At 41.2% G+C, this 9,126-nt stretch overlaps 1 long non-coding RNA gene across 1 annotated transcript; it reads right to left on the reverse strand.

Moving 5' to 3' along the window:
- Window positions 1-291: 291 nt before the first annotated feature.
- Window positions 292-4,275, reverse strand: LOC139612983 (uncharacterized). Its single transcript, XR_011686666.1, has 3 exons — window positions 4,154-4,275; window positions 3,796-3,881; window positions 292-518 (listed from the first exon to the last, which is right to left on the reverse strand). It is a non-coding gene; the product is annotated as an uncharacterized lncRNA (long non-coding RNA).
- Window positions 4,276-9,126: the final 4,851 nt, after the last annotated feature.

Here is a 9,126-nt window from a genome sequence, read left to right on the forward strand (position 1 = left end):
GTGTGTGTACAGGGTTATGTGTGTGTGTGTCAGTGTAGAAGGCGAGCATTTGTTCTTGCAGGAATCACGCGGCCCACGCAAGAATGGAATGTGCCTCTATGTACTGCACATAAGATCATACACACCCACACAGACACACACACACTCTAACACTTTGCGCATTAATAAAACAAAAAGCAATTTACTGGTCATGGTTGCAAATGTGTCATCAGTAAAACACATTAGATGAACATCAAAGAAGAAACAGTGACACAAATGAATCATGTTTGACAGTAAGACGAAAACCTCTAATGTGAATACAATTATCCTTATCTGTGTTTTTTTTTTAAACCATTCACAACAACGCGCTGCCCCGTCAGCGAAGAGAAAAGCGTCTCGACATCATCTCTTTTCAGCTCTTCCTGCATTTCCTCTTCTACTTCATCACTTATCTGGGTTTTCCTGGCACGGACGCAGGAAAGACGGACGTCAGCAACAGCGCGAGGCATTGTTGGGAAAGGCTGCAGGGAGGGCAGGGCCTTTTGGAAAGAGACGGATTAGAAGATTCAGTGCCAAGCACCACATCACTCATAACAAATATGGGGCGAGAGTTTAGAGCTTGGATGCAGAGTGAAGGGATATTATCATTAAGTTTAATGGGGTAAATTTACTGAGGAACTGCACGCTTGTCAAAACAGTTTGCCCTCACTTCAGGGAAGAGGAAGGAAGGGGAGAGAAGGAAAGAAAAGCTGAAGCAGAGGTCAGATTGAAATGATGTCAACTGCATAGTGGAATCTTCTTGTAGTAGTAAACGCTGTGGATGGTTCAGCAGCTCCATAGACTGCCTGTAAAAGCATTTTAAAGTTTTCAAATGTGTCTTGGTTAGTGTTTGCTCAGGCTCTGAACAGGACGAAACCTCTGGGTAGAGGGAGAGAGGGAGCGGGAGGAGGGAGAATAATAACTGCAGCAGCAGGATCCAGTAGGTGGTCTATAGTCACAGATCCCCCACCCCCTGAGGAATTTGTTCTGGTATAAAACAGTAAACACAGTGAGAAGGAAAAATATAAACAATGGTGAGAACAAGCAAGTACTGCAGGTCAGCATCACTAACATACAAATAGAAGAATTTAACAATAAAATAAAATATTTACAATAAAGATGTGAAAAGATATTATATAAAATATAAATATATACAATATGAATATGTACACTGCAAACTGAAGGAGGAGGATTTTAAATTTGATTCTGGATTATCGACGGGGCCAGACAGAGAGGCTAACACAGGAGAATAACACAATAATCCAACCTCAAAGTAACAATATCATTGACGTTTTTTCTTTAAACAGGATTAGTATTAATTTTGTTAAAAACTATGATGAAGAATATTTGTTGACGACTATGATAAAATAAATGTATGTTCACAAATAAAAACTAAATGATGATGTCAACGACGGACGTGGACGTGTTTTAATTCAACAACCTGAGCTGTGGGAGCACACACTAACTCAGGATATCTCATGGTCAGAAGATGATTTAGCCGATTGACCTGTTGCACCACTGACAAACATTTCGTCAAGTCACGTGTCTGTCAGTAATGTTACCTGACGTTACCTGTTCTCTGAAGAAACAGATTTATTCATCTACAATCCACTGAGACAATGAGCAGCAACAAAACAGCTGAGACACACTCCAACATGCAGGCGGCACCAACCTGTATAAGCAGGCAAACTAATGGTGGATATGGAGTTCACATTAACTTCACTTTCAGTCAGCTGTCTTCAGTGTTGCTGTCAGGAGGAGTAACTTAGTAAATTAATGTTGGTCTAGATGGTTGATAATCAAAGATCACAGTGTTGATGTCATCCAACGATATCATGTCTCCTCTCAAACCAAACTCAGTGTTTCAGTGAAGGAGAGAGTGGACAGGTGGCTGCAGAAATGCCACGCTAACAGGAACACCTGTACCAGGTTAGATTAGACAGAGAGAGGGGGAATGGAGCTCTGCTGGGTCGGCTCACACCAGCTACTGGGGGCTGGCTGACTAACTACAGGGTTTCCACTTCACTGAGCCCCACCTCCATTACAGCAAAGAAACTACATTTATTACATGTACCATTGTACAAAATACACACACTTAACATACATAAAACACACTGAGCAGAGAGAGCAGGAGAGGGGGAAACCATCGGTAACTGCTAAGCTAAAGTAACTAGCGGATGTGAATAGCATGTAGCTTAGCAAGAAAGTTGCTAAAAGAGGGAGAGAGCTGTAAAACTGGGCAGTGTACTCATCTTTGTAGCCTTTACAAACTAGTTACAGTTAACTGTACATTAGAACATTGGAATACACTATAAAGCTTAGGTATAATAACAGGTATAATAATTGTTTCTGATTAAAGTTACGCACATACGTCACACAAACACAGAACAGAGACACAATCGGGAAACTTCAATGTGAGGGAGACTCTCTGCTCGACAACCACCCACCGCTCTCCTGCTCCTGAATTTGACTTTTGACACTTGGGAGGCGGGGACAACGGCTGATGTCTCTGCTCATTTGATTGGTCACTTTTAACACCAGACGCTGCACTGGCTGCTGGATGGTACATTATATTGGACCTGGTTAAGACTGGCCCAAGTAAACTGAGTAAACTGGAGAGCTGCGGTTTGTCTGGATAAAAAGTACCATAACATTTACATTTCAGATTTTAAGGGGTTTAAAAAGTCCAAGATGCCTCCTGAACTTCCACCAAGTTCTTCCATAATTAACCATAAACACGTGAAAGTGCTGTGTTACAGGACCATGTACTGTGAGAAAACAAATATAACATGTTGTCAGTGAACTATTTCCAGATCCAGTCAGTATCAGAGACACGCTGGATGTGTGGTGTGTGTGTCACGGCTGCTGTTGCTGATCTGCTGTGGAAAAACACGCGTGTCCACACCGGCTGCATGTCTGCTGCGTCCCTGCTGCTGCAGCTCTGTCTGTCTACATGTTCGATTTCTCTTCATGTTCACTTCATTTCTGATTTATCTTTGACAGAAAATGTCTCTAAAACTCCTCTGTCTCCACATGCAGCTGCTACAATGGTTAATAAAGATATTTATATTTCTTAATGTTTATGATGTTCAGATTCAGTCTAGACAGAGAGACTACAGTGGAAGGAGTCAGTTTTGTGTCATATTACTGGTATGATGTCAAAATGACATCATCAGGCCATAACATTTTCTCTGCGTGAAAAATATGTGAGACACTGAACTTCTAGCTCATGCAATGCAGCTGCGACATGCGTCTCACGTAGGCAGCGTGTTCTTCCTGATCTGTTAACACGGGCGGCAAAATGAAAACCAAGATGTTATCCAGTGTGTCTCCAGCCTCAACAACACCCACTGCCACAGCTATTATTATCATTATTATTATTATTATTGTTGTTGTTGGTCTCTTGGTGCAGTCTTTGAAATGTGCAGATATTTTTCCTGGCAGTCAGTGATGTTGACAGTATAATGACAATGAGTTATCTGTTATCTGTGCTCCATGTGTGAAATGTTTACAGTTATTATTCTAACAATGATCAGAGTTATGATTGTGGTCATTATTTTCGCTTGCATGGTGCAAACTCCGGGATTTTTCATCCTGTTGGAATGTGTCTGATCTTCAGGATATAATCAGTACAATGTTAATCAATACTGACACTGATCATGAGATTAACATCATGTGTTCTTGAGATAGTGTTGGTGCACTCCCCTGTGTGCGCTGTGCTACCTCCTCCTCCTCCTCCCTGGCTGCAGGCTGTGACAGTGTGTGTCTGTGGTGTACCTCAGACATCAGATGTCACGGCTCAACTTTGCCTTTAGAGGTTTGACCTTTCACCTCTGCTGTTCCGAGTCCCTAGACTGTGAGTCCTGATGGGAGGAAAACACAAGACTGATGATGGTCTGCTTTCAGACTTGATTCATGGAGAACAGAGGATGTAATATAGTTTACACACACATGAAAGCGCCTGCACACACTGTTGCAGACTTTAAAGTGTGTGACAAACCTGGCCGAGGCTCCACTTACAGTCCCAGCTGCCTGGTTCCATACGGGGAGAGGAGGCCTGACAGCTGACGGAAGCTATGGAGAATCAAACAGGCGGGTGTGGAGCTGTGAGCACTGCTGTGTGTAGTAAACTTACCGCCATGGTGCAGATAAGTCCCTGTGTTGTCAGACTCAGCTGCAGAGTGTGTGAATGTGTGAATTGTGTAGGCTGCATCTGATAATGTCTCTGTCATTAGTAACCATGGGACCATAAACAAGAGCTAATGATAATGATCAGGTGTCTTTCACATAGACAGACACAGGTGTTACTAATTGAACAACAGCTCCAGTTACGGCAGTGATTCAACAAGTTCAATAACACTACTACTGAAGCAGCTGAATGGCATCCAGCCACCATTCATTGTTTTTATACAGTGTGATGCAACGTGGTGGGGGCCAAGTGTCTGAGAGCACTTTCCCGTTCAAGTCAGAGGGAGGTTCTGGTCAAAGTTTAGTCAGACACAAAATACTTCTGTTAGATAAAGATTGTAGTTTGGGTTAAAGCTCCATGTTTTTCTCTTCTTCTGTGTTTTATCTGAAGTGTTGATCTCCATCAGAAGATATATTTGTGATTTTAAGAACCAAAAACCATCTCAGTGTAGTTTTACATCTCCTCTCTCAGGCTTCTCTCTGGAGCTCCGGTAACAACAGGTCAGTGTTAACGTAAATGTTTCAACGCTGACTGTTACACATGGACATCTACCTTTAGACTGGATGGACCTTTAAACTAAGTACTTACTTAAGATCAGAGAACCTTTGTCATCATGGTAACAACAATACAACCAATAGGAGCATACCAACAGAGTGGATTTATAGAGCAACAGCATTTCCATTGACTTTATAAGGTTTTTTTTTCAGCAGTGATGGACAGTGGAAACACCTTGAGGGAATTTCTTCAAATTTTGCACAAATGTTCACTTGTACACAAGGTCAAAGGTCAAAGGTCATGGCGACCTCACAAAAAACTGTTAGCCATTACACACAGCACCTATGACCAAATTTCATACAAATGGTTAATATTTGATCTGAGTCTGGATGAACAGGGATGTGATCTAAAACTAGTCTGAGTGACGGAAGGATACAACCGTGAGGAAGTGATTCTAGTTGTAAAGTAAGAAGTTGAAATCTATTACATTTTTGATTTAGGAATAACTGTCACAGGATGATAACACCATTATGTTTACAGCATTTGAGCTCCTCACCATTCAGCATCCACACTAATACCGTTAAAAATCAACAGTATCAGTGTTTTTAAATTATTAACAGGGTATTGTTCAGATCTAAATTAGCATCAGAAATGTGTCTGCAGCATAAAAGTCAGCTAACATTGGTGCAGTGGAAACTTTTCAGTCATTGCTGTATATCACAGAATAATTAGAGCCTGTGTTTTATCTGGAGTCCATGTGCAGCATAATGTGATGGTGAGTGTTGAGCAGTGAGTCAGACAGTTACTCATCTAGTCTGGCATCACCAGACCAGTCAGCACAGAGGATGGTCTGAGTTCAATTTCAGCTTCCAAGGAACGTTACCTACGGTCGCAGACCAACCAATCAGAGCGACAAAACATGTGATGTAGCGTTTGTTCAATAACATCAGATTCAACAGACGTCTTCACATCAGTGTCAGCCATCTTGGTTGTTAACGTAAATGCTTCAACACTGCTCCTCTGTCAGTCATCGCATCAAATCTGCTCCATTTTAGGTCAATGGTTGTGATTGGCCAGAGCAGTTTCTGTGTGAATGAGAGGGGGGGCACACAGGGCACCAGCCTGTTACTCACCCAGAGAGGATGTGAGACCTTTGGGCCTCAGCAGAGACTGAAGCTGTGACACGTAACTGCTCCAGAGAGGCCGAGCTCCACATGTGCTCTGCAGCAGCATCAACAAAGACGTGTTTCTCATCTGTTTCTTATGAGTGAACTGTTTGAACGCTTGTGAACATCATGGTGGAGCATTGTGTTGTGTATTAGAACAGTCTGTATTTGTGTTTGTGTGTGTGTGCTGCTGGCAGATGGAGCTTGGTAGAGACAGTGAACTGTGTCTTTTGCTGACTTCCAGTAAAACCTCAGGGTTTGTGTTTCCTGTGTGAGCTGAAAACTCTTCCAAGGAAACTAATATTTAAAAATAGAGCCATCATACCTCTGTGTTCTTTTTCCATCCCTGATTATTCCTGTGTAGCTCCGCTGTCATCCAGAACCTATTCAAACACATCAATGAAACATGATGTTGCACCATGTGAAATGTTCTTTCATTGCCATGAACACACACACCAGTTTATTTTGACTTAATTCTGACTCAGTGTGTTCATCCACAGATGAAAATAGTCCAAAAGATGCTGCTTGAGCAACATTTGCTAAGAACCACAGTGTTAAATCTATTACTCATTTGACAGGAAGTTAAAAATTATGAACAGATGGAATTGATAATTTCACTCTTTTCCTGCAGCCGAGTATCTCTGAGTTATGTTCATGTAAGGGACAGCTGTGGGGGTGGGTGGGGGGCGTTTTTACGCAGGAGACTGGAGTTTGTCTCTATCACTTTGTGTCCATTAATGTTATTTTTTAAGCACAAGTTTTCTTTATCTTCCCCAGACAGGGTTAGTTCCCATGACAATTGGACATTTCAGTGGATTTATTGAAATATAGAGTAACTTCAGCTTCATCCTCTGATGTAAGTTTTATTTGTTAGAGCGTGGTTGGAACTTGGTGTTTTCAAGAAACACAAAAGAAGGAAGGTCCAAAGGAAGCTCAGTGTGTCAGATATGGAAGAGAACACAGCAAGCAACACAAAAAAATATATAATGAAGGGAAAAAAATACAACAAAAAAAGAAAATGTTGGAAACTCCCTCTGAAGTGAAATGTATCTGCCCAAGTTCTTGTGGCTGACGCAGCTTTTGAAAAGTGCTCTATAAATAAAGATTATTATTATTATTATTGTTATTATTATTATTATTAATTATTTTTTATGATCTGTTACAATCTCTGTGGTATAATCACCACAATCATTACATTTACAATTCAACAAGTATGAGCTACATTATATAAAAAGAGGTATAACAATTAAATTCTACAAAACTGAGGGCAGCGTGAGAACCCTCTGCCCCCCACTCCCCACCCCACCCCCACCCCCCACCATCCCAGGGGCTTTTTTCTGGCTGCAGAGGCAGAACTGCGGAGGTTAGGAAATAGATTAAGAGCGGCAGCAGGGAAATCTCAGGGCGGCACCTCGCACAGATCATGTTCTGCTGACTGATCAGACCCTGCTCCTCTGCAGCTCCACCAGTCTGTGCAGCATGCAACAGCCACATCCAGCTTCCACATCTGTACAGTGTGTCTCTGAATGACCTCTCTGCTGTGTCTTTTCTTCTTCTTCGCCTGTCTTAAACTGGTCTTCATCTTTCTTCCCTCAGTTCTTCGCTGAAGGGATCTGGATTTCTGTCTCTCCCTCTCCAGTTGTACTTTTTCTTAGATCAAAACATCTCTTGATTCTCACTTACCACCATGACAGATGAGTGTTTGAGCAGATGTCTCTGTGTGTGTGTGTGTGTGTGAGCTCCTGTCCTGCCAGCTTGAGAAATGAGAGGAAACACTTTACAAGTCATGTGGTTGGACTGTTATAACCTAACTCAGCCTCTACAACTGAAGGACCTCAGGAAAACACAAATCACCTCCAAACATGATCCATCGTTCATCCACAATGTGCGGCAGTGGACGACCCAGCCATACGGTGCACAGTGTGTAGTGATACAGTGGTCAGAAAGGAGAAAGGGCTGCTTGACAGCGAGATGAAGAAATTCAGGATAAAGTGATATAGACTTTTTTCCTTGATCATTTTTTTAAGTGGCTAAAACACATTTTTGCTTTTCTGCAAAATAAATGTCACTTTGCAGGAGACTGTTACTAACAACAGAAACAGTCACACTCAGTTTCATTATTCTGTTTTACACGGCTACAATATTAACATTTCCAGTGGACATATTACAGTAAACTGACGTCTTGTATTGTTCTCATGTGGACAAGGGTTTTGTTGTATTGCCAACACACTGACCTCATCAGCTCTGATCAGTCCACACAACCTGCTGCACGTGTCAAAGCCGAGTTCATGTGTCCACATTCATCAGGCCATAAGACCTGACACCACACCCACCAAGTCCACCTGATACATGAGATTACAAAAGACGATCAGTGTTAACTAGCTCATCTAGACACAACAGCCCCCAATAGAAAAAGAGAGAGAGAGAGAGAGAGAGAGAGAGCAGAGAATAAACCAGATTTCTACTTTGTTCATTTAGCAACACAAAAAAATAAAGAAAATGTTTTTCACCCAACCATGTACTGTACACATTTTATTATTACTATCATTGGGATTAATTACCTTGATTCACAATAATAATCTTTGTGTGTATTTATTAATTATTATTCATTTAATGTATATTAATTTTCTAGTGAATGTTATCATTATCAATCTAATATAAAACTGAATATTACATGAAACTGCTCAAACAGTTGATGAAATACAGGAACAAGCAGCAGAAGTTAAAAGAAAAACAGCTGTAGCTGAAACTCATGAGTTCAGTATAGAGGAGGAGTGGTGAATAATACACAGTTAAAGATGATGCGTGAAATAATCAGCTGACAGCTACTGGGAGGAGGAAGTGCAGGTTTATCTTATGTATATATCTGAAAACAAGGGCTGAGCTCTGAAGACTGGAAAAGTTGAATTAAGACAAACATATAAATACAGACTTTAAAGTTTGAGCTTGATCAGGCTCATGTGACCATATGTCATGATCACATGTTCATATCACAAATAAGAAGCTGATGAATCATGTTTGTAGATCACAAGATGATGTACGTGGGTTGAAACTTATTTTAAGGATGTATTTTTAACATCTGCTCAGACAACAGATAAAAATGAGCCTGTGCATTTCTGTCCTGTTGATCCCTGACAGAGTGAAGCCTGATAAACCTCAGGTCCAGCTGATTCAGACGCTTGTTTTCTCACATACAGCTCCTCTGAGTAACGTCCAGATAAGTTCACAGGACGTGTGAAAATATTATTATTGAGCCTA

This window comes from Trachinotus anak, unplaced genomic scaffold, assembly GCF_046630095.1.
Source record: "Trachinotus anak isolate AG129_WGS33_773 ecotype Australia unplaced genomic scaffold, CSIRO_AGI_Tana_v1 ptg000032l, whole genome shotgun sequence".
In the NCBI taxonomy this organism is placed as follows: Eukaryota; Metazoa; Chordata; class Actinopteri; order Carangiformes; family Carangidae; genus Trachinotus; species Trachinotus anak.